Genomic DNA, 26,828 nt, shown 5'->3' on the forward strand with positions numbered 1-26,828 from the left:
TCTATAAACTCTAAATGTCGCTACATAGCGATATAGGTCGCACAAGAAATAATTGCTTTCCAGGCTTGGATTGTGGTTCCGAAGCACAAAAAGATATTATTCACCAAAAAGCAGATAGTTACACGCTGTGATCTAAATACAATTAGCGCAAAAGATTATACATAGACAAGGTACAGTCAATGCATTACGCAGGCGCTCTGGATCCAGATTTCCAGCATCAAAGGTGAAGCCTCCGTCAACAGAAAGAATATGATGACTGACTAGCAGGTTCAGGGAGCTTGCATATAAACCCTTGCAGAGATAGGCAATACAATAAAACAAGTTGGCATAATCCCATTGGTTGTTCTTCCTGGTTCTCCTGTTACAACGCAGTTCATAGGTCAGTTTGTATTGTAATAGTTCAGCCTCCAACAGCTTCTTTGTGTCCGTTTTATCTAATCAATAGACACTACATACAGAGATGCATTCTAACCTATAATTCATATTTTGCGAATGCCTGCTGCAATCTCCTTGCCGATGGAACCGGAAGTCTGAAAATAAACAGTGGTTTAGAATAGCACCAAACACGGTCTGCTTATCATGAACTAAACCTGAGATCTTAAATACAGTCGCTACATTACATAGTTAATAATGAATAAACCTTGAATATTAACCTTAATGCTAGGGAACCTTTTTATGTAAGTGTAAGAATATTGCGTAGTTTAGCTAATATGTATGGTGCATTTTTGTGCTTTGCGCTGTGCATCTTGTATATTTATGTTTTATTTAATGTGTTTATGTATGTAAGTCTATGTGTGTGTGTTATGCAATTCAGTGTATTTATGATGGATTTACTACTATACAGAAGCTGTTCCTCATTGCTACTAAACCCTGCATGAATATTGTGTTTGTCAGTGTGAGTGTTGCATATTATTCGCTATTCAGTGTTGTGCGAATGTGTGGATACGTGCGTGTGCACGCAATGGTGCGTCATGGATTGTACCAACATAAATCGGACAGCGGACGACCAAATCGTCCGCTAACAGTTGAATTGTGGTCGCATGCAATTATTTGACTTCGACAATATATATATAAAATCCGTATTTCTGAATATTTTATATGGGAGACTCAACTTGTAATAACATTAATACTGTTTTGAATATTAGCCAATGAGGCCAAAACCCTAAATCAGGCTCTGTGTCTTAAATAAACTGCAACTTTATTGCATTCAAGTGTCACCACCAGTGGTTCCAGTTTTTAAGAAGCATGGTGCACGTAGTAGTGGCTCACATGCTGCTTTTGGTCTTCATCTATGATGGCCTGAGTTATATTGTAGAATTTCCTTGTAGCCACATATTATGTGGAATTTATTTACCAAACTGGCCATATATTATTGATCCTTTTCTTAACCACTTAACTGACAATTTTTTTCTACCACAAACCGCTCAGAAATGTACGTTTTCTATTTATTTTTTATTAATTTAATAAAGTTTTAAATGCATTTTTAATATATTTACATATTTTATTTAAAAAAACATAGCTAGGGGGTGCATGTCCATAGGCCCCCATTATAAAATCACCTCCCGCACCCCATCAGAAATAGCCCCCCAGATCCCCAGTATTATCACCCACCACCCCCTAGTGGTAATAGACTCCCATGGAAGAGCCCTCACCCTTACACCCCATGGTAACGATCCCCACTGTTTAGTTCCCCCCATGTGTCACAAAAAAAGTTTTATTAGGGGCATGACCCCATTACCCTCCTCCCCTCCCCCATGGCATAGCCCGCCCCCTTGCCTTATTGCAGAATGCAGCGGAGTGGGGCAGGGAGAACTGATCATCAGTCCTCCCTGCTGCAGCTGATATCTGCACATGTAGAGGTCAGCATACTTGTGCTCGGAGGGGGACTGTGTTCCCCTCCTCACACTTTTAGTATAGATGCATGCGCTCCGGAGTGCCTTTCGCACTGCATTCTGGGGCGTGATTTTGGGAGTGATGTTGGCGATCATAGACCGCTGCATCACTCTGAGTATTCCCCTCCTCACACTTTTAGTATAGTGTGGATACGTGTGCGCACACTGGGTGCGTGCGCACGCAGTGGTGCGTCATGGATTGTACCAACATAAATCAGACAGCGGACGACCAAATCAGACAGCGGACAACCATATCATCCGATAACAGTTGAATTGAGGTTGCATGCAATTATTCGACTTCGACAGTCCACCCTTTGATAGCAGACAAGACGCTATCACAATTTTATCCTAGTTAGTCATGCATAATAAAATATCTAATGTCCTATATGGTATGACACAGGTTATTGAACAGTTAGTAATGCGCCTCAGGAAGGGGTAAAACAATATACGCGCTCAGCGGATATACGGGAACATGGGCAGGATGAGGGATCTCATCGAACCTATAAGAGTAGAGTGGGGGAAATGGAGACTAACTTAACTAGGATGTTTAAAGGAACATTTGCAATATTTTATCATACATGACCACTCCTAAGCAATCACCTGATTGTACACTCTAGTTCAGGATTGTAATAGTGTGTTACCTTGGTATCCATATTATTGCTACTAACCACCATCATGATTTCATTCTCCCTGTTAGTTTTAGAAGTACCTTTTCCACACTTCATCACAGTAGGAACACACCTGACACATAAGCCAATTACTAAGATGACAACCAATATGAGGATCAGGAGTTTACCTAAGCTAGCAGCTATTTCCTGGACCCACTCTCCTATACCAGAGAACCATTTCACTGCGTTCTACCAAGAAACCCATACCTCTACTTTCTCGTCTACTTCAGCCACTGAAGCATTATGGTTCTTCCGAAATTCCCATTTTAACTGCAGAATTTCATCCATCTTTCGGTCTATCACCTCCTTGGGGTCGCTAGTATTGTTTGTGATGTAGGTGCAACACTTTACACCAAATTGGGTGGCCAAAGTTACACAATACCCTCCAGTGACAGCTGTTAAATAATTTAACACTAGTCTATGTTGCACAAGTTCATTCTTATAAGCTTGCAACTTCCTACCTGTATACCTGAATGTGTCATCATACATCTCGGTGATATTATCTATTAATTTAGCAAGATCTTGAACATCTGAAATTTAGCATACCCCAAGCGATCCTGGTGGGATCCAATGTGACTAAAACTTGAAAGCCAGTTGTTTCACTAGTTAACTGTTTGGCTTTATGTACATCACCAGGTATCATATTTCTTTTTTCTCTATGTTCACACTGTGTGTGAAGATATGGTGATGGTGTGTTTTTATAAATATTATGAATACCAAGCATTTCACCATGTGTAAGGGTCATAACCTCTGGGAGTACTCTTCCCAGATAACACAAACCTTTGGAACTCGGAGAGAGCCACTTATACGCTTTCCTTCCACATATAAAATATACATTATCGGGGAGAACATAAGGAATAGAATGCATCATGATCATCCAACACCTTTCCCTAACAAATGATCCTATCTCAGGTTCTCCCATCTGGTTAATACACATTTCTGGTTATATAACCCTGGCACAGTACCCTTCTGGTACCCTACCAACCATTTCTTTAGTGTCATTACGTGTGTACCAATACTGGAAGTGTCTCCCACTCAACCTTATTGTGCGTAAAAGTTCAAGATTTAATGGTTCATTATCAGCTCTTAGTGAAAAGGTCATCGTCTGGTTATTCCCAGTCACCTCAAAACTTCCTGGTTTGTTGAAGTTGGTGATGTTTAAACATAACAGTGATCTATCTACTAGGTACTGGTGGAGTTTAAAATGCGGTGGTTTGGACATAAGAAATTTTCCATCCAATGTCTTCCCTTTTTGCAATTCTAAAACCCCAGAGACATTTAATGGAAATAGCACTAACCCTACATTATGCTATCCTTGAGGCACGAGAGAACACACCCAACAGTCAGTCTGGTTTAAGACTTTGCCCTCCATGGTATGATAATCCTCTAAATGATACCCACCCCAATACCGGTTATACTTAGGCTGGCACCGTTGGATGCATCTCTCATCGACTAGGGACCCACAAAACTCACAAATACAATATTCCTCAGACGATAAACCTTCACTCTGTCTCCGAGTGTCCAAGCTAACAGATCTCTTAACAATTACTGTACTGGGTTTGGTCAGATACCACCCTTGTGTCTGTATGGCTCCTTCTCTCAACTCCACTCCATCGATACCACCATCGACCTCTCTCTCCATCCTCTGCCCACTGTTACAGAAATGAGACATCCTAAGACAAACTAAAATGAGAAAAACCCAGGAAGAAAGACCCCCATAATCACAGCCATTGCTGGAATAGTGGTCTGTATATTTCTCTAGGTCAGGTGTTCCACTGCAGTCACCAACTCTCCTGGAATAGGCTCGCAATCGACAGGTCCACATTATCTGCCTCGATTCTGCCTTGTATCTCCTCCGGGTGATTAACCTTTCTGCAGTGGCTGGAGTAGACCCAGGTATCTCTCTCGGCTACTTTCACAGATATCGTACTTGTCAGCAGCACCTGATACGGTCCTTCCCACCGGTCAGTCAAACAACCTGAATGCAAGAAATTGCGGATCATTACATATTCTCCAGGTTCAACATCATGACCATATGTCTCAGGCATATCAGATGACAATATTTTCAATTTATGCTATTGTTGTTTCAATTGCTTACTCATTTTTATAAGATGCCTCACAGTAACCTCGTTATTACCCTTTAAATCATCCTTACGGAACAGTATCTCAAAGGGGGGCAGATTAAGAGGCGGCCTGGGGGTGGTCCTGATGCTATTATTACCCATCAACTTACACATGTTCTGGAAGACATCACCTGTGAAATGAGTACCCCTATCACTTTCAATAATTCTAGGGATGATTCTTTGTCAGTGAATTACAGCAGTATTAGTGGCAGCTGGATATGCCTCTTATCCAATTAGAAAACATATCTGCACAAACTAATACATACTTAAGATTCCTGCAGGGTGGTAATTGGATGAAATCAATTTGTATTACCTGAAAAGGTCCGTCTGTCAGAGGGATGTGTGATGACTCGGACAGTATTGTTTTCCCACGTTTTTCCTCAAGCAGGTCAGAGTCAGACCGTGCACTGCCTCAGCCAAGCTTGGGTAATATGCCTTGGGAGCACTGGCTTACCTTGTCTATCTCTCCAGAGTCCAGAGGACTCTGCCTCACATCCCTTTGATCTCCAGACTGCCTTGTCCTGATTGGAACACAAATTTTGCATCTCAATTAATTTCTGCATATCACCAGTTTGAAAAACCACCCTTTGTTCAACCGTCATATTTATTCTTGAACCTGCTGCCCCTTTTTGTAGCCTCGTCTGCCCTGTTATTGGAACAGCTGTTAACAGTAATGTTGTAGCCCCTGGGTTTAGACAAAGTCCCATGTATTTGACCCAGGTCTGGCATGGCCGTAGTTTGTCCTTTGCAATCTTGTGCCCTGTTTATGAGAAATGAAGCACGACAGTTTAGTATCATTAAACATGACATAAACAAAATCAGACCACAACAATAACTCATCTACATATCAGATCCATTGCTTTAAAAACATGCCCTGTATAGTTTCACTGCAGGAGTTAGTGTGCTTCAGTTCTTAATCTCAATTTTTACTTCAAACAAGGACACTTGATTTTACCAACATGTACAATGACTTGAGGCTTACACACACTTATTACGTTTCCTTAGAGGTGCAATGTCCAAGAGGTAACTTAAAACACTTTTTAAAAAAATTTTTTATTGCTGGACTTACTCTTTAAGTGCTAATAATATTCCCCCTCCTGCCACGCTCTCCACTACTCTCACCGGTTTCAACTGCTGCCCCTGCTAGTTGCAGATTAACGGCTTGGGCAATGGCTGAATTTACGGTGGTCATCATCATCTATAATTACATTTTCCTGTGGGTGACTTAAAACAGGGTATAAGTTACTTATTAAGATTTTTTTTTTTTTTTCATGATTTTTGAAATTGACTGTACCTTCACCCCCATCCGCATAGGGTGGTGGTGGTGCGCATGAACTACTGACATTACCTTCTGCAACGCTACCTTGCTGTGCGTGCATGCTATTTCGTGGCATGCACGCAACGCTGTTTAGTGCTGCGTGCGTACTCCCCTGCATCGAGCGTGCAACGCTGGTTTGCGTCGCATGCACACTCCTAAGCCACGTATCCCCCTCGTGCTGCCTAGCTTTAAACAATCGTTATACTTTATCTTTTTCTTTCGAGAGTGCACCATACAGATGCTATCTCGGACATTGTTCAATACCTCCTTATCAAACCTGCCAATTCTGGGAAACGGTTTCACACTCTTTCTCGTCATTTTAAACCATACATCACAGTACCTAGTTGCATAAGTACCATACCTAGTATGCATAATATACCATACCAACCCGATCGGCGCTTCCAAAAGCAGCACATCTTCTAACATCTTTACCGTTTGCTTGGCTCCCATCTTGGGAAAATAACACTAAACTTTTCAATAGAGATTTAAATCGGTGAAAGAATGTCAAGGCTACTTTCACTTACCTGTGGATGATATTAACAGGATGCGCCCACACACCTATGGAAGAATAACCAGGCTGCTTCCACGCACCTAATCCCTTTTCGAGTACTTTGCACTGCCAGCATGTAAGCATTCCAATAACACCTACCCTTTTCAGTGATTTCGTCCACCACAACTAGTTCACAATCACGATATGCCACAACCGTGCGTTCAATCACAATGCCCAATAACCCTAACTGATCACTGGATGCTGCAATCACACTGAGAGCCGATACCTACAACAAAACAACAACTACATCTGCTGTGTGTATAGACTTCGGTATCTACTACCGTGCCACTAGGCCGACACCAGGCGCCTAGCCCCTAAGGCTCTTACGATACCCCTAGCTAGGGAACATGTTACCCCTACCAACACACATTCACTGTTACACACCTTTTTCCTGCGTAGAAAAATACACCTTTTCCCAGCACCGACTAAAGTACTTACAACAATGTTATCACGCTATCAATATCACAATGCAATTTCAATGGCTTTGTTACTTTAAACACGTGGCAGCAATACAGGAAATACGTATACGCTATTGTGCGACTAGTCGCATACACAATAATGCGACCGCTACACAAAATGTATTATTACCCTTACGCTATTGCGCGACTTCCCCTTTTAACATGAAATTCTATCAACGAAGGAAAACAAACTTTTTCCTTCCCTGTCCCTGGATTCTAATCAGTGCTCCTTGAACTCACACAATAACGGATAACGGTCTCTCAGCAACAAAGTGGTAGCAGGTTTTCGAAGGTACAATGCATTCTTTCCTGCGTATGGCGCCTCCACCCTTTTGTTTAGAGATCGATAACTGTGTGTTACAGTGTGAATGGTAGCGTGATTTCACTATGCGCCCCCATCTATTGATCCCTACATATCTATACACTCTAAATGTCGCTAAATAGCATTATAGGTTGCACAAGAAATCCAGACTTGGATTGTGGTTCCAAAGCACAAAAAGATATTATTCACCAAAAAGCAGCTAGTTACACGCTGTGATCTAAATACAATTAGCGCAAAAGATTATACATAGACAAGGTACATAGATAAAAATAGATATTGTACCATGCGCTCACCTTGTCATGATATAGGGGATGTAACAGATGTAAAAATTGTGGAGATGATGACAGATCTAATGGATGTTATAAAACAATATTTTATTTATTTTTATTTATTTTAATTTATTTAATTTATATAAACACAATGTACCAATGTGTCTAGTGATATAAATAGCTATTATAAAAACTATTATATCTCCTTTCTGGTAATAGGAGTATAATAAATAATCTGAAAAAATATATCTGATGACTAAGTCCTATATGGAAGGATCCAAGTTTGTCTGGGTGGTAGGTGTGCCCTTTGAGGGGGATACCTTTCCGTAAATATTTACTGTACCCCGGAGACGGGTGCTGTTTCCAGTTTGGAGGATAAGGAGTAGCAGCGTGAGGCTGTGCACGAGGCTCTCTGCTTCCTTAGTCACATGTAGGTAAAAGTGGGTGTCGACGCGTTTCAGCCAATCAGGCCTTCTTCAAGGATGGGTGTGTTCTGATGTTGGCTGGTTGATATGTAACCAGGCAGCCAATCATCTATTAGGTAGGTGTGTCCCTCAATAATGAGTTTGCTGACTCAATTGTCTTTATGAAACAACAGTCAGCTGTTGTTCTGACTTTATAAAGATTATAGTAAAAGTAGCTGATATGAATGGTTTATTGATCGCTCAATACAGATCAAATTAAAGAAAAAGGAAATTTAAATGATGAATAAGCCAGCATGCACAGCCTCACGCTGCTACTCCTTATCCTCCAAACTGGAAACAGCACCTGTCTCCGTCACACTACAGAGCAGCGTGTATTCGAGCCAGAGGGTTGAGCAAGCGGTCTGGCTGGACTGAATGCGGCAACTCACATCACAGTGCACCGCTCCCCTCCTCTACACATCGTATGGACAGCGCAACACGTGACATTCAGTGAAGACGCCGACCAGTAAGCCCCGCAAGCGGGACGCTGTAGTCACACTGTGCACGGCTCACATTGCCACCGGGACATTGCATCAGATGGTGCAGGGACACGTATGTATATATTTGCATATGGAGAGCTACCTTTCTATACAAGGTTACCCTTCCCTAGCACACTACAAGTAGCCAAAGAGACACACATGTATCTGTCTTTTTAGACATAGGGTACCGTGTATATTTACGGGAAGGTAACCCCCTCAAAGGGCACACCTACCACCCAGACATTATTGACCCATTTGGGAACATTTCTATTGGCTGCCTTTTTCACTGCAAATCGGTGTGGACATAAACTGAGCTGATACTATTATATAAGGGTACCGTATATATTTACGGAAAGGTAACCCCCTCAAAGGGCACACCTACCACCCAGACAAACTTGGATCCTTCCATATAGGACTTAGGGGGTCATTCAGACCCACTCGCAAGCGGCAGTACGCTCGCAAGTGGGTCGATGGTCCCCACTGCGCATGCGCACGACGGAGGGAGCTCTGTCATGCGCGAGACCCGGACTGCGACAGCCAAGCTGTCACTCCGGGTCTCGCACCAAAGGGGGCATGCTGTCGATGGTGACTGACAGCACGCCCCCTTTGGTGGGCGTGGCAGCCAGACGGAGGTGTTCCCATGGGAACGCCTACCGTCTGAAGCCGGCCCCACTGACATCACTAGTGATGTCAGTGATTTTGGCTCTGATAGAGCCAAAATCACTCCAGGGCTTGTGGCTGGGAAACCCGACCGCAGGGTTTCCCTCGCAAGTCCGATGGTCATGATGGTCAAGACCATCGCGACCATCTTTTTAGACGCTCGTATATGCTGTGGGTGGTGACCCACAGCTATACGAGCGTCCAGGAGGACGCTCCATTTTAAAGGAGGAGGGCCCTGATTCAGAGCGAGCGCTCTGGTCAGAGCGAGCGGCTCTGAATCAGGGCCTTAGTCATCAGATATATTTTTTCAGATTATTTATTATACTCCTATTACCAGAAAGGAGATAAAATAGTTTTTATAATAGCTATTTATATCACTAGACACATTGGTACATTGTGTCTATATAAATTAAATAAATTAAAATAAATAAAATATTGTTTTATAACATCCATTAGATCTGTCATCATCTCCACAATTTTTACATCTGTTACATCCCCTATATCATGACAAGGTGAGCGCAGGGTCGTATCTACCCATTGGCCAGGATGGCACTCGCCAGGGGCGCCGACCAAAGGGGGTTCGCCGCCCGGCAGTGCCACCAGTAGCCAAGGGGTGGACAAGTCCCCCGGCCTCACAAGTGTAGGGCAGACCGCAGTGATAGTGGTCTGCCCTACACAGTTTACAAACACACATCCGCCAGCGGCGGCTGTGTGTTTGTAATAGCAGCCAGCTAATGAGAGTCAGACAGACTCTCATTTGCTGCTGCGTCGTCTGTGGAGGGGGCCGGCTGGAGCTCACTAATGACTTCTCTCCCATACAGCAGAAGAGCGGCCGGGACTCAGAGCGGATAGCGGTGGTCGCGCCAGGAGCGGGGATCAGGTAAGTTGAATTATTTTTGTTCTTTGTGTATGTGTTTGTGTGTTTAAGCCTTGCACTACAGGGGGGGGCACTGAAATAGGGGGTGGCCGCTACTGGGGGCACTTTATGGGGGGGTGCCCGCTACTGGGGGCACTGTATAGGAGTGGCCACTACTGGGGGCAATTTATGGGGGTGGCCACTACTGGGAGCACTGTATAGGGGTGGCCACTACTGTGGGCAATTTAGGGGGTGGGTGGCCACTACTGGGGGTACTGTATAGGGGTGGCCAATACTGGGGGCAATTTAATGGGTGGCCACTACTGGAGGCACTGTATAGGGAGGACTACCACTGGGGGCACTGTATAGGGGGGGACTACTACTGGGGTCTACTACTGGGGGGCACCGTATGGGGGGACTACTACCGGGGGCACTGTATAGGGGGGCTACTACTGGGGGCAATGCAGCATAGGGGGGATGAATATTGGGGGATTACCATTTGTGAGCACTGCATAGGGGGGGCGCCAGTCCATTACATTGCCAGGGGCGCTTGGATCACTAGATACACCCCTGGGTGAGCGCATGGTACAATATCTATTTTTATCTATATAACTCTTTTGGAGACAGGACATCCCCAGTACTATGCTGCTCCCTAAAACAATAAATATCTTGTTGAGCGCTGTTCACATTTTCCACTTCTATAGACAAGGTACAGTCAATACATTACGCAGGCGCTCTGGATCCAGATTTCCGGCATCAAAGGTGAAGCCTCCGTCAACAGAAAGAATATGATGACTGACTAGCAGGTTCAGGGAGCTTGCATATAAATCTTGCAGAGATAGGCAATACAATAAAACAAGTTGGCATAATCCCATTGGTTCTTCTTCCTGGTTCTCCTGTTACAATGCAGTTCATAGGTCAGTTTGTATTATAATAGTTCAACCTCCAACAGCTTCTTTTGTGTCCGTTTTATCTAATCAATAGACATTACATACAGAGATACATTCTAACCTATAATTCATATCTTGCAAATGCCTGCTGCGATCTCCTTGCAGATGGAACCGGAAGTCTGAAAATAAACAGTGGTTTAGAATAGCACCAAACACGGTCTGCTTATCATGTACTAAACCTGAGATCTTAAATACAGTCGCTTCATTACATAGTTAATAATGAATAAACCTTGAATATTAACCTTAATGCTAGGGAACCTTTTTATGTAAGTGTGTAGTGTAAGAATATTGCGTAGTTTCGCTAATATGTATGGTGCGTTTGTGTTTTTTGCTTTGCGCTGTGCATCTTGTATATTTATATGTTTTATTTAATGTGTGTATTCATGTAAGTCTATGTGTGTGTGTTATGCAATTCAGTGTATTTATGATGGATTTAATATATATATTATCCTTTTCTAACATATTTTAAAACTACAGTGCAAGGTGTTACAAGTAGCTAGGTTCACTTTCAAGCAGGGTGGAGACCTCCAGCTGACTGCCGTTGCCACTTCGTCTGATAGCTAATTCAAAGGTTTTCCTCTGCCTATTTAGAATACACTTATCAGTACTTCTTAAGCAAACCTTAAGACAAATTCAATTGTGCATATCATTGTCTGGGTTATATTTCAATTGCCACAGCCATACTTGTCTGTATGCGGGGCTTCTCAATTTATATGTAAAACACTCACAGTATACTTTTCTCAGACATGTATACAGAAGCTGTTTCTCATTGCTACTAAACCCTGCATGAATATTGTGTTTGTCAGTGTTGCATATTATTCGCTATTCAGTGTTGTGCGAATGTGTGGATACGTGCGTACACTGGGTGGGGGCGCACGCAAGGTGCGTCATGGATTTTACCAACATAAATCGGACAGCGGACAACCAAATCGTCTGATAACAGTTGAATTGCGGTCGCATGCAATTATTCGACTTCGACAATATATGTATATATATATATATATATCTATATCTCTTAGGAATGGTACCCAAATCTAAACGCAGAATGCATTTGTATTTTGTATACACCTTATACACACAGCCTGAAGGTCATTTTACACAATATTTTCAGTAATTTTGTGGCTCAAACAGTTTGTGTACATTGAACCATCACAAAGCAAAGGTTTCACTATCTCAGCCATGCAAAATAAAATCCATATTTCTGAATATTTGATATGGGAGACTCAACCTGTAATAACATTAATACTGTTTTGAATATTAGCCAATGTGGCCAAAACCCTAAATCAGGCTCTGTTTCTTAAATAAACTGCAACTTTATTGCATTCAAGTGTCACCACCAGTGGTTCCAGTTTTTAAGAAGCATGGTGCAGGTAGTAGTGGCTCACATGCTGCTTTTGGTCTTCATCTATGATGGCCTGAGTTATATTGTAGAATTTCCTTGTAGCCACATATTATGTGGAATTTATTTACCAAACTGGCCATATATTATTGGTCCTTTTCTTAACCACTTAACTGACAATTTTTTCTACCACAAACCGCTCAGAAATATACGTTTTCTATTTATTTTTTATTAATTCAATAAAGTTTTAAATGCATTTATAATATATTTAAATATTTTATTTAAAAAAACATAGCTAGGGGGTGCATGTCCATAGGCCCCCATTATAAAATCACCTCCCACACCCCATCAGAAATAGCCCCCCCAGTGGAAAAAGATCCCCAGTATTATCACCCACCACACCCCTAGTGGTAATAGACTCCCGTGGAAGAGCCCTCACCCTTACACCCCATGGTAACGATCCCCCACAGTTTAGTTCCCCCCCATGTGGCATAACCACCCCCATTACCCCCTCCCCTCCCCCATGCCATAGCCCGCCCCCTTGCTTTATTGCAGAATACAGCGGAGTGTGTGGCAGGGAGAATTGATCATCAGTCCTCCCTGCTGCAGCTGATATCTGCACATGTAGAGGTCAGCATACTTGTGCTTGGAGGGGGATTGTGTTCCCCTCACACTTTTAGTATAGACGCATGCGCTCCGGAGTGCCTTTCGCACTGCATTCTGGGGTGTGATTTTGGGAGTGATGTTGGCGATCATAGACCGCCGCATCACTCTCAGAAGGCCTAAGCAGGAGGAGGAAATGCATTCTGCACCTGTGCTGAACGGATTTCCTCCATTAAAGATGGGGGATCCAGAGAAGCAGTAGAAATGCATGAGATGGTAACGTATTCCTGACTGCATTCGCATTTCTTGCAATAGTGCCAGGCAAGGGGTTAAACACCATTCATAATAGTAATAATTATTTTGTCGTATAACTGGGCCCAGACTGTCTATTGAAAGTTTTTGGTGATCTATTGCCCACCCATGCCTTATATTCACAGCAGGTGTGTGACCACATATTCTCATACACTTGACCATACCTCCTTCACCACTACTGGCCACTCCACTTACAACGAATATTATGCCCCCCTGCAGTTTTTTCTGGATCCACTACTGGGCAGCGGAATTATTTTTCTGTTTTTGAATTAAAGAGCAAGAGGAGCCCCAGAAAAAAAACACTGCATGTAGCGCCCTCTGAGCGCACACCGCTATAGGGAAAATTTTGGTAAAATTGATCAAGTAAGTGGTAGTGAAGCTTTAAAGTAATGTCTAGTTAGTGTGATTTTCTCTATATTTGTACAGTTTCTTTATGTTCTAGTAAATAGCACCATATTAAAGGCACTGTCATAAACTTTAACAAATTTGTGCCTATTGAAAACATTTTCCTGATGAGGAAGCAAAGTGCATCTCACTATTCTGTTTATTTTGTATGTTAACACAGACATGCAATATATTCAAGTTTGTGTGTACGTATGTATATATAATTATATATGTGTATAATATACACATATACTAAAGGTCCAAAAGTGGATGGATGGAAGACCATGAGTCTTCAAACTTCTCACCTTCATATACAAGGCCCTCTCCAACTCTACTGCTCCCTACACATCCAACCTCATCTCCATACATGCCCCCTCCCACCGTCTCTGGTCAGCCAATGACCAGCTCCCCTTACACTGGGTCACCCCTTATGTCAACAGTTTTTCTGCCCCCTTCCCTTTAGATTGTAAGCTCCTATGACCAGTGCACTGTTCCCTCCTCTTCACCTACAACTCTTGCTCACCAGCTACACTATACACCCCCTCCTCGGCTCTCTGCCTCTTGACTTCACTCCTTCACTGTCTTTGCACTTCTTTCCCTGGCTCTAAACCTGTTAGTTGCACAACTTGCATCAGTAGCTGTGTTGCGAGTTGTAGTGTTATTTGTTTACTGTATTGTACTGGTTACTGTATTGTATTACTATACAGTGTACTGTTTGGTTGTTTGCTCTCTGTATGGCGCTGTGAATTACATGTGATGCCCTATAAATAGTTTAATAATCATATTTTTCAGAAAGATACAACTTTTCAACTTAAATTTTATTTCTCTATTATTCAAATACCGAGAAGATTGCGTTAATGAGAAATAATTATGAAATATAGAAAAAAAACAATAGATCTGTTAATAGATACAAAAGAACTAAAAATGACTCCTCTTATTATACAATAATCTAAAATTAAAAATAAACTACAGACATAAACACATGCTAAAAAGATCTATGAAATGCAAGATATACCGCTGCTGCTGTTGCTATACAAATAGTTTAAACACATAGATGCTAAGTATCTGATAGCATAAATGGATTAGGTGCAAATACCTTGACAATTGCCAGGCCGAAAATGTCCAGGCTTGATGACATGAATTCCCGGATTGGGGGGGATATAGATTCTCAAGCATATAATCCGGATTCCATTTTCACATAAACAGATCTACTGCTCATTGGCACAATCTTTTTCAGGAATTTGAGTGGGTTTTTTTTTTGTGATTTTAAGACCTACTGGCAAGTGGTCTTTTTTAGATTTGCTGCAAGTGTGGATCTATTAATGATTATTAATGATATTTTTATCTAATATTAGTGCCGGCATTTGGGATATTATTATTATATACTTTTGGCAAGTTTTGTGTCCCATTAATCGAGATGTGTAACCTATTTTTTGTCATAGAACAGGTAATTTAATGTAAAATATTTTTTTACGTTTGTGGTCACATTTTATAGTGACTAAATATCCTTGTTTGTGAAAATACTTTTTAATTATATTTGTGACCTAAATTTATGTTTTTCAAAATCATTTCCAGAGGGACAAAACGTAGCTCATGTTCACATTACTGTATATTAATTAAATCCAGGTTTCACTTCAGTGGAAAAGTATTGCATATCAGGCATATTAAATAGCACTCATGAAATTCTGGAATTAAAAATTTGAGCATATTAATCAGTTCAGTATTAAGTACATGAAAAGAACTGCATATCTGATCACAAGCAATTATATTTTTTCACAAATGTTTACACTAGATTTAAATATGAAAGTAGACCTGGTAATTATAACATTCGTTTAATCTACCAATTGGGTTGCTATAAAATGTAAATACAGCTTTTGCTAATAAAATGCTTATAGCAGAGGAACAGACCAGTGGAGCACACTTCTGGTTTTGATATAAGACATTTAAAGCAGGTTAATTTAGTCAGCATTGTGGTTACCAACACCTGGGATGCAGTTATAATGTCGGCACAACAAGTAATGATGTCGACATTGTTGAATATCAACATTTATCATTGTCTGCATGTGCGGAATGTCAACATGTGAAATGTCGACATTTCACAGGGACAGGAGGGCTAGAGTTAGGTATGGGAGGGAAGGTTAGGGTTAGGTCCTAGGGGGAGTTCTAGGGTTAGGCTGCAGGAGGAGAGTTTAGGGTTAGGCAGTAAGGGTTGGGTTTGGGTTCGTGGTTAGAGATATACTCAATTCAATTCAATTTCAACTTTATTGGCCAAGTATACATAAATACATAAATATACAAGGAATTAATTCTGGTTTAACACACTCCCATAGATCTCACAACACAATGCCAATCAATGATACCATAATGGCAGCTCCCACCGCCCTACACCTTCAACTATTTAACACAATCACAGCCTGTGGAAAGAAACTATTCAGATGTCTAGAAGTTCTCACCCGATGTGAGCTATACCGTTTACCAGAGGGTAACATTTGAAACAAGTGACAACCTGGGTGTACATGGTCTGCCACAATGTTACCAGCTCGCCTACTAATCCTAGCTAGATATAACTCTTGAAGGGGGGGAAGATCAGTACCAATAATTTTTTCCACAGCCCTAACTACTCTCTGCAGTCTGTTCTTCTCTGGTTCTGTGATAGAGCTAAACCAAACAATAATTGATGTACAAAGAACAGACTGAATTATTGTTGAGTAAAAAAGGAATAACAATTCTTGTGGCAGATTAAACTTCCTAAATTGACGCAAAAAGTACAGCCTCTGCTGAGCCTTCTTCACAATGGATTCCACATTAATTCCCCATTTTAGGTCTCTTGAAATCACTGAACCCAGAAACCTAAAAGAGTCCACCACAGACACCATTGTATCACTAATGACAACAGGAGACATCACAGGTGGCTGTCTTCTGAAGTCCACTATCATTTCTACTGTTTTCTGGGAATTTAGCTCCAGATTATTCTCACCACACCAAAAGGCCAGCTGTTCAACCACTCTCCTATAAGCGGACTCTTCACCATCTCTAATAAGGCCTATAATGGTAGTGTCGTCCGCAAACTTCAGTAATTTCACAGATGGCTCACCAGAAGTGCAGTCATTTGTGTATAATGAAAAGAGCAGTGGCGAAAGGACACAGTCTTGAGGCGCCCCTGTACTGACTGATCGATCACCAGATGTAAATCTACCCCACCTCACCTGCTGCTTCCTGTTCTCTAAAAAATTAATAAACCAGCAATACATCGGACCAGGAACCCCCAAACTAACCAACTTGGGGTAAAGTTTTCCTGGGACAATTGTGTTGAATGCTGAGCTGAAGTCAACAAATAGGACCTGCCAGAAGTACTGTACGAAAGTAAAGAGGATGTCAACACCGTACCCAGGAAACTCTGCTGAAGCTGGCAGAACCAGGTAAGTCACCACCATGGACGTTTTGTCCACATTCTAATCATGTTGACATTTAATCAGTGTCGACATGACAAACATGTTGGCCTTACGACCATGTCGACATGATGAATGTCTATAAAATATCGCACACCACAGCCTCATTATTTTCCAAAGCCGAGAAGTAATGATAAATACCAGCGTCTGGTATTTGATTAAAAAAAACAATGGATAGTATGTGGTGTGCTGAAGTTATAAGGTCAAAGCAAAATTCAGAAGCTGTCAAAAAAATGGTGAACAGGGGTCGAGGAATTGGGGAAAAAATATGTAGAAGAAAAACTCAGGTTACAAAACAAGGAGGTAGGAAGTGTTTTACTTTCAAACAGTTACAGTTGTGGTTATTTTGTTTATGTATTAAGTAAATCTTGCGGATCCTTGTTACATTAGGGTTTGGACTGTGGTATATATTTGCCACCTCCAGTGCTATTCCTTACTGTGGCTGGGGTTAATATAGCCACTGTAATTTTTAGCAATTTAAATGGTTGTGGTTAATAATGTAATGCACCTTGACTTTTTATTTTTGGTCCATGTATTTAAAAGCACCCAGCCATGTGCTGACCATCCCAGTTACTGGTGGGCAATATTTGGAAGAACCGTATGCTGCTTATCTCTATGAACTCATTCTAATCATCATAGGTTGATGTGACCAGTTTCTGTTGAAAAAAAACAATCAAAAGCAGTGGTTGGATGCTGCCTTCTTTTAATTATTAATGAGGTCTTGGTAATTTAGGAACAGAGGAAAGATCAATAAAATTGATTTGGAAATTGTTTTTGTATCATTGGGGGTACATAAGCTGTACTTACACCGAAGTTTATAACATATTTTGTGCTTAATGTTTTCTTTCTATAATAACCAGGAAACATCATATACCTGACTGTACCTGAAACTTCAATTCCTGCTTTGGTTGACAAAAATGTTATGCAATTTACTATTTGCAAACAAATGAAAATGTAAAGGTTCAATTTTTAATGTAAGCATAAACAGGTGTGACCTATGTTTATAGAGTACCATACTTGTTTCCTGGTCTGATCCCATTAAATACTGTAATACTATAATAGTCAATACAAAATTCCATGGGTGATGAGGGTCAAGAGAAGGTGGTTCCAAGGTAGGATCGACTTTGCAAAATGAAAACCAAGCTCTATCTTATGATCAATATCATAGAGGCTACTAGGCTTGAGGCAGTATTACCACACCACTATAAACATGTAAATCAGAGAATACAAGTCCAGTGCTTCTCTGCTTGAAGTACACAGTTCACAATCCAGTCTAGTCTTTGTTAATAGGGTGTGCGTAGTCTACTTTGATCAGCTCTTCCTCAGTGCTCCTTACTCAGGGCCTAGTTGTTGTGTATACTTGCATTTACGGTAGGAGGAAGTGCACAGTGTTCTCTAACGCCACATATTTTCTGTTTCATCCTGTAGCTGCAAGGAAGGAATGGATATAAACGAACAGTTGGTCTTATCTCTCAGACACAGCTGATTAAGATCAGCAGTCCCAAGGGATAAATGCATTTGCTGCTGTATATTCTTCCCTTCCTTACATCGACAGGACAATGCAGGAAATACATGGTGACAGATGTCGCTTCCTCCTGCAGTAACTGCAAGTGTTAAAAAGCTACTACAACTGGGCACTGTGAGAGAAGAACTGATCTTAGTAGACTGTCCACTCCCCATTGATACTTTAAAATATCTGAAGACCTGACTGGATGGTGAACTGTGTATTTCAAACAGTGAAGCGCTGGATATGTACTTTCTTAATTACGCAGGCCTTGAAAAGACTGATTTTTGTCAGCTGAGCAATAAAAATGAACTGTTTAAAGTATAGATCAGAAGCAGAGTTGGAAGTAAAACCTGTGTATATTGCTAAAAAGTAGATATATGGAAAAATAGTTTCTTTTAATACATATGCAGAGCAGTATGCGTCTGAAGATTTGCCTGCCTCTGCATAGACGTCTATGTGCCTGCTTTACTCCAAGTCAGCATCTCCTGGGTGTATTTGAAGAACCTTCACTATATACAAGGTACAAAAGATATGCCTCCTAATAGCGGATACATTTGATATTTAATGCTTTCGATTTATTACATTCTAACAAGACTTAATTCTGCCCTTACACATGATAAATATCATGCGTCCAATACTTTACACCACCATATAGCTTAATGGCAAGCTTTATCTGAAGCTTCATTTCTGTCCAGCACCGTGGCCATGATGGATTATAAATTGAATTGGTTCCCAGAAATGGGCAGGGCTGCATTTCTGCATTAGCCAAAATTCAAGCAAATAGTTCACCCCTTAAAGAGAAAATCAGGAAAAATGTACCTTCCTCTGACATTACAGTAATAAATATAGTACAGTGTCATGTCAATTATTCTTAGATGGTTTAGGGTCTTGACTCCTATGATTTATAGCCCTAAAACCTGGTTTAGTTTGACACAGAAATTAATACAGCTTGATGACATCTCCAGTTAATATATTTGCTGTCGTTAAATCTTCAAGGAAAAAGAACAGAGATTGTGCAAATTTTAATATCTCCCATTGGTTATCATTCATTTTTTATGTGTCCTTCATGGTCTGAATTGATTAACTTTGCTCAGATTTTGAACAAGACACAACAAGTGATTTTTCATTTTATTTCTTTCTGTCTTGTCTTCTGCTGGCTTTACACCTTGGTTACATCTATTTCAATGTTCCTCATTCATGCATACCTTATGAACCCACATGTACAAACTCAGCACTGGCTATAGAATATGAATATCGTAAAGCTGTAAAATAATGTTTACTCCCTGAAACAAAGGTGACCTATTTTCTAGGAGCATTTTACTAGCTTGTCATTCTTCTGACTTAAATAACTTTTTTTTGTAACATTCAAAAAGATCTTAATATTTTTCTTTCTACATAAAATCATCCTGCTGTGGTAGTCCATGGCCTCCTATCTGGTGTTTTTCTCTTTGTCCAATATAATTTGATCAAATTTATAATACATTTTAGCATATCTGTCATGTAAACTTTTTGTTAAGACATCTCTCAAATTCTACTTATTGAATAACCAAGTAATGAAAGTAATTGGGAAATGTTCTACATATTTTTTTTCCTAAATGTCCTTTAAACTTCTAATTGGATCATCTACCCCATGAAAGGCATTTTTGCTAGTGGTTGGGTATGAGATACCGACAGCGGTATCCTGGTGCACAGTATCCCAACAGGGGTCTATAACTATGCTAACCCTCCCCCCTTCTTCCCCTAACCCTCTGTTCCTGCATCCTATCCCTAACCCTCCCTGTTAGTGCCTAAACCTAACCCTCCCCCCCTGGTGCCTGAACCTAACCCTCCTCCCTTAGTGCCTCACCCTAACCCCCCCAGTGGTGCTTAAACCTAATCCCCCCGGCATGCAGCCTAACCCTAACCTCCCCCTAGTACCCAAACTCCCACTCCCCTCCCCCCCCTTGGTGCCTAAACCTAATTCCCGCTCGTGGCTAACACCTAACCCGGCCCGCTATACTTACGTTCGTGATGTTGGCTGTCGGGAGTCCAGCATTTGCATCTGAACTGGCGTCGGGATTTCGGCGCCAGTGTTCTGTCCCAGGTTGGGATTCCGGCACTGGTATTTCATCAGCCACATCCTGTGAGTAATGAATACACCTGTGCACCTACTAGATGACCTGGAAAACCGTGAACTGTGTGGGGTCCTAAGGACTGAGGGTCTGATTCAGACCCACTCGCGAGCGCTGAGCGCTCGCAAGCAGGTCGATGTTGCCCTAGTGCGCATGTGCACAACGGAGGGAGCTCCGTTGTGCGCATGCGCGAGACCCGAATAGCGACGGCCAAGCCATCGCTATGGGCTGTCGCACCAAAGGGGGCGTGCTGTCGATGGTGATTGACAGCACGCCCCCTTTGGTGGGCGTGCCGGGGACGTGGCTGCCCAGACAAAGGCGTTCCTATGGGAATGCCTACCATCTGGGGCCGGCCCCACTGACATCAGTAGTGATGTCAGCGAGAGTGCTTTTGGCTCTGATAGAGCCAAAAGCACTCCAGGGCTTGCGGCAGCGAGACCCTACCGCAAGTGTCTCGTCGCAAGCTCGATGGTGGTGATGGTCTTGACCATCGCGACCATCTTTTTGGCCGCTCGCATAAGCTGTGGGTGTTCACCCACAGCTATGCGAGCGGCCAGGAGGCTGCTCCAATAATAAGTGCGATGGCCCTGATTCAGAGCGAGCGCTCTTGTCAGAGCGTCCGGCTCTGAATCAAGCCCTGACTTTGAGAACCACTGCCCTAGATCTATTAGTGCAACAAACAGTGGAGATCTGTTTGACTCTCTGCTTACTAATAAAGGTCTCACATTGTTAATACCTTTTTTTAAAGAAACATGTTCGTTTATGCCAGTATCACAAACTCAGATCATCAGTAACATATACAACATTAGTTATCCCTAAAATATTGCCAATATGTATATTTTCTAGGATTGCTCTAGCTATATTAAATTAACTGAGAATAGTGTAATCAGGGATTTTTTTGTTTTTTTAATCTGATGCATGTAAAATTAAAACTTACTACCATAAGGAAATATAAGCCCCCTCACCTAATAAAACTAGTAAAAAGAAAATAGTTTCTAGTGAAAGACCTACAGCACAAAGTTGTGAGCGTTGGACTGATTATAGAGGTGTAAACCATCTCTGGCCAGAAAGGGATTAATGAACCTTGTAATCAGTTACTTGACTGCTAATCAGGAACCATCAGTAAATGTAAATTACTTGAATGTATATATTTTAAAAATAAATTAATTTCTTTCCCATTGGTGTGTTAGTTCTAATCCTTTACTACTTTCATATCTGGGCTCTGTGCTGCTCAAAGAACTACATGTTCCATCATTAATTGTTACAGTGTCTGAAGTTTCCCCTATTATCATCACTGATATGAAATGAGGTAGGCAAAATAAATGCAGACATGTAAACCAAGGGTAGAGAAGGCACTGCTTATGAGAGAGTTTACAATTTTATTGGAAGAGGGCTCAGCTGAATCAAGAGGAGCGAGTGAGGTTCAGATAGAGATAGTAAGGAATTGTATAAGTGGGTAGCAGCACGGGAGAAGTCATGTAGTGGGAAGTGAGAGGCAAGGTGCAGGTCTGAAGTAGATTTAACAGGGTGAAAGGGAATGTTTTTTATGATGAGATTTGAGATGTATGAAGGGATGGTGTCAGGGGTGTGTAGAGCTTTGTGGGCATCTTAATAACATTTTGAAAGGGTCCCCACTCTAATGCTTCTAGAGTCACCTAGAGCAGTAGTTACTTGTATGCCCTATAGTAGTGCCCTAGTTCATTTTATGCCCCATAGTAGTGATGTAGTTCCCATTATACCACAGAGTGGGCCAAGTTTGTCTTATGCCACATTGTAGTGCCTATAGTTTACAATATGCCACATTGTAGTGCTGCCAGTAGAACATAGACAATAAGAGAGCAGGTGCACCATACAACTATTAGAGTTATAATACATTTAATAATTATACATCATATATTTGGCATAAATTTGGCTAAAGTTATGAGTTTACCCACCAAAGTCAAGGTAACCTCATCAGGTAAGTTCCTAACATTATAGGGGTTCATGTCTGGGGCATGGGGCACCCCCAAACCAGGCCAGTCAAACCACTCCAGGGTACCACACAAATGAAAGATAGCAGTGAAGTGTTGAGGTGTTAGGTAAGTGAAAGTAGCTGCCTAGTGTTAGAAGTGTTAGAAAATATAAAAATATATGTGTGAAAATGTTACATAAATAAAAAAGCAAATATAGAGGGATTAAATTCATTGCTCCGGCACGGTGACAGCTGATGCAAAATCAGCTCGTCCTTGCGAGCGGCTTCACTGCCCCTTTTCGGAGAGGTGAATCTTTTCACTGCTCCTTTCGGAGCAGTGACGGGGGTGTATGAACATACACATAATAATGTATATATTAGGGGGAGGGGGCCTAGACTGTGCACACCCTAGCTACTTGTAATGGGATGTGCTACCTAGCTGAGTACTACTATTTAGACAAAAATACAAATAACAATTATACAAGTTTTTTTTTTTAAATATTTGTTTTGATAACAAAAAACACATTCACTATTATCCTTGTTTAAAATAATAATAAAAACCCTCTACAATACAACAGGTGTAATCTTCCTTACAGGGTAAAAATGAAAACAGCAAAAACATCATTTTGAAACACCCACAAAATCATATAATATAGGCATGAGCCTACACCGAGACTAACAGCCATATGTAAGTCTCCTTATTTGTGTGCATAGCCCTGTTCTGCATCTCCAAGCCTAAGTAGACGCAAGTACCAAATCTGCATACGGAAGTAGGCATACACTTTTTTGTGGGCAAGTACAATACCTATTTTGCATGCTTAGAATAACTCATGAGCCAGACTGTGTGTGTGGTAGCAGCAGCTTCAGTCACCAGGCCTATAGAGAGCTACTGTACAAGGGAAAATGTCTTAAATTGACATTTATATTATATTAAAATGGAAGAAATGTAGTAAAGGTTAAATGGGAAGAAGTTACTTTACCTACAATCGGGATGCCGGTGGGCGAAATCCTGGCGCCGGAATTCCAAGATACGACCACAACACCGGTGTCGGAATCCCGGGCTAGGGTTAGGCTGTGGGGGTGGGAGGTTAGGGTTAGGCACCACAAGGGGGAGGGGTTAGAGTTAGGCACCAAGGGGGGAGGGTTAGGTTTAAACATTGACCGGGAGTGTTATGGTGCAAGGATGAAAGGTTAGGATGCAGGAAGGGAGGGTTAGGGGGTGAAGGGGGGAGGGTTCGTATATTTAGCTACCTCCTTTTGGCATTCTGAGCATCGGGAAGCAACTGTCGGTCTTTTGACAGCCGACTGCCGGTCTGCCATACCCAACCCGGTTAAATTAAATTTATATACTTTATTATAAATTTTATATGAAAAGGAATGATACCTGAATCCATGTTGAAAAATATTATTTATCCTCTAAGCTTTATATAATACATTATTTATTCTAAAATGAGGAGGTGGGAGTGCCTATGGGTTTGGGTATGTTATGCTGACATGCAGAATGTTGACATTTAATATGTCAACATGTTCAGACTTTTGATATTTAGCATGTCTACATGTTAAAAATGTCAACAGATGACAGGTCAATATCTACAATGTCGACACTGTGAATGTTGACAGCCAGAATGTCGACAGTACTATTTTAGCTTAAAACTAACCCTAACCCTAATTGCAGCCTAACTGTACCCAAAAAGGAAGAATAAAGTGCCTGTAAACCATATATAGATTCCCTTTCTCAGTGCTGTACATTGTAGGCTCTTCTCACCAAGTACCACCCAGATAATAAAAGTTATCCCTATCAATCTCAAATGGTGGCATTTACAGTACTCTCCTTTCCGCTTATGCTATCAGCAATACTTAATGTGCATGTCTGTAATACAATAGCATCAGACCTTTTCAACTTTATGCAATTATATCATTGAAGAGTGTTCCCTTCAGAATGATGATGGCTTGGGGTGGCACATTTATTATACATAGGATATATGTATGTGTAATAAACAGGGTTTGCTGTCACAGGCTTCCCTCATTATGAAGATAACGTTCTACAATTCATGATATGCAGAAACTACAATTGCTGTCATTCCACTTCCATCACGACTTGAATCACCCAACCAGCACAGTATCTCCAGCTGACTTAATGGATGGATGCTGGTACAATCATATGAGTATTGGCAGTTCCATCTTTCATCTGCAACATTGATCGTGGCTTCACATGCTCAGCAGCATACCAGCTTTTTATAAGTGATTAAGTGCGTGACGTGTAGTGGATTTATGTTTTCTTAGGTGAACAGAAGAACTACAGTATTATTTATACTTTACAATCTTTCAAGCAAAAACATGATATAATTACATTTGTGCATTGTGGCTTTTGCCTATTTATGAGCTGCCTTGTGCATTACACTCCATACAAAGTGACAAGTATTGGCTTACTATGTTTCTTTAAACTAACACAGCTGCTAAATTTTACTCTTCAATGATGGAGAAATACTGTATTGCTGAGATGTGTAATTTTCATTCTGTTTTACAAAATTATTAAAAACTACTATCAATAGACACACAATACAATATATAAATAGAACATGATAGTAATAATGTAAGGCAAGGTGGAAACTACTGTACAGATCCACATTCAGAAACACTCAGCAGAGATCGAACTCATTTTACAATTCATACGCAATACACCTGGAGGATAAACACCATACCATCGTAATTTATAAAGAAATATATATGCATATATCGCTATTATCTATAACAGGTTATATAATAAGCAACAGTTACTTAGGGCCGTATTCAATTAGAAGCAAAAATAGCACTGATAAAGGAATTTGGGGTTTAAATGGACTCAATAGGCGCTATTTAGCGTCTTTCAGCAAGTGGAATAGCAAGAATAGCATTTTGCTACTTTTTTGGGGGACAATAAATATTCCCATCAAATTTGGGGTACATGAAAATTTGTGCAAGCATATTTTAAAGTTGGTAAAGTCAAGCATTAAAAAGCACCAAAATCGCATCTTCAGCAAACACCTGCAATCAAAAATATACCTCCCCCATACTTGCAGACCCCCCCAAAGGCTATTTCGCTAGTTTTGGAATTTGTACCCCAACTTTGAATTTTTTCGCCCATTTTTTCAAAGTGCTTTTTTGGGTGTCCTTTGTGGGTGTTTTTCCATTTTTTTATGCAGTTAGCGTCAGTGGGTGGTGTCCAAAGGGTGCAGGGTGGTACCTGCAACATTGCACCCCAAAACCCCAATTCTGTACTTTTTTTCCACCAGGTATTCATAGGAGAAACTTTTTTGCCTACTACATTGCATTGCGTTATCGCGCCGGTGAAAAGACGCTACAATTGAATAGGGGATAAGTTGAAACTGCCGAAAATGATGTCATCGGCGAAAAGTATCGCCAAAACGGCCTTTTCGCTTCTAATTGAATAAGGCCCTTAGTGTGGAAAATCATTACCATGTAAAATTATGTCACTTTGCTATTACAGCTGTCCATGAAAACTGTAATGAATTAAGACAGCCATCACCATTTGCACAGTTATTTATTTCTAGCATAAAGATGGACTTATGTAGAACTCATTGCATATAGTTAGATCTTTTATGTATAGATTTAAGTACTGGCTCCTGTATAGTATTGGAAACAGTGCAGTAATGGTTATACTTTGGTGAGAATATAGTTTAAGGGTCTGTATAAAGAGTCAGTGAGAATATAAGTTAACCTATAATAGCCAAAGACACTAGGGCCCCCATTTATTAACGAGTTTTATCACAAAAAAGAGTGATACATTTCACTGTGTATGATAAATGGTGCTCCAGCCAATCGGCTCCCAACTGTCATTTTTCAAACAGCTGACTTATCACTCATTTTGGTGATAAAACTCGTTAATAAATGAGGCCCTAGTTAAGCTGGCCATACACTAGTATGACCAGCATAAGATAAGATTCAACTTACGTTTTCCCTTGAACTCCCCGGCAGCTCCCTGGCAGTCCTGACCACACGATTGACACACGCTGACATATAATCACACGATACGATGCATCGTGCGTCCGTCATCTGAGCGGCACCATTTGTAAAAAAAAAAAAAAAAAAGACTGATGCACGCACGGGGAGATCCATGATGCATGCATCTGTCTTTAGTAAAATAAACACAGATGTAGGGATGG

Source organism: Taudactylus pleione, unplaced genomic scaffold (genome assembly GCF_031769625.1).
Source record: "Taudactylus pleione unplaced genomic scaffold, aTauple2 ptg000162l, whole genome shotgun sequence".
Classification (NCBI taxonomy): domain Eukaryota; kingdom Metazoa; phylum Chordata; class Amphibia; order Anura; family Myobatrachidae; genus Taudactylus; species Taudactylus pleione.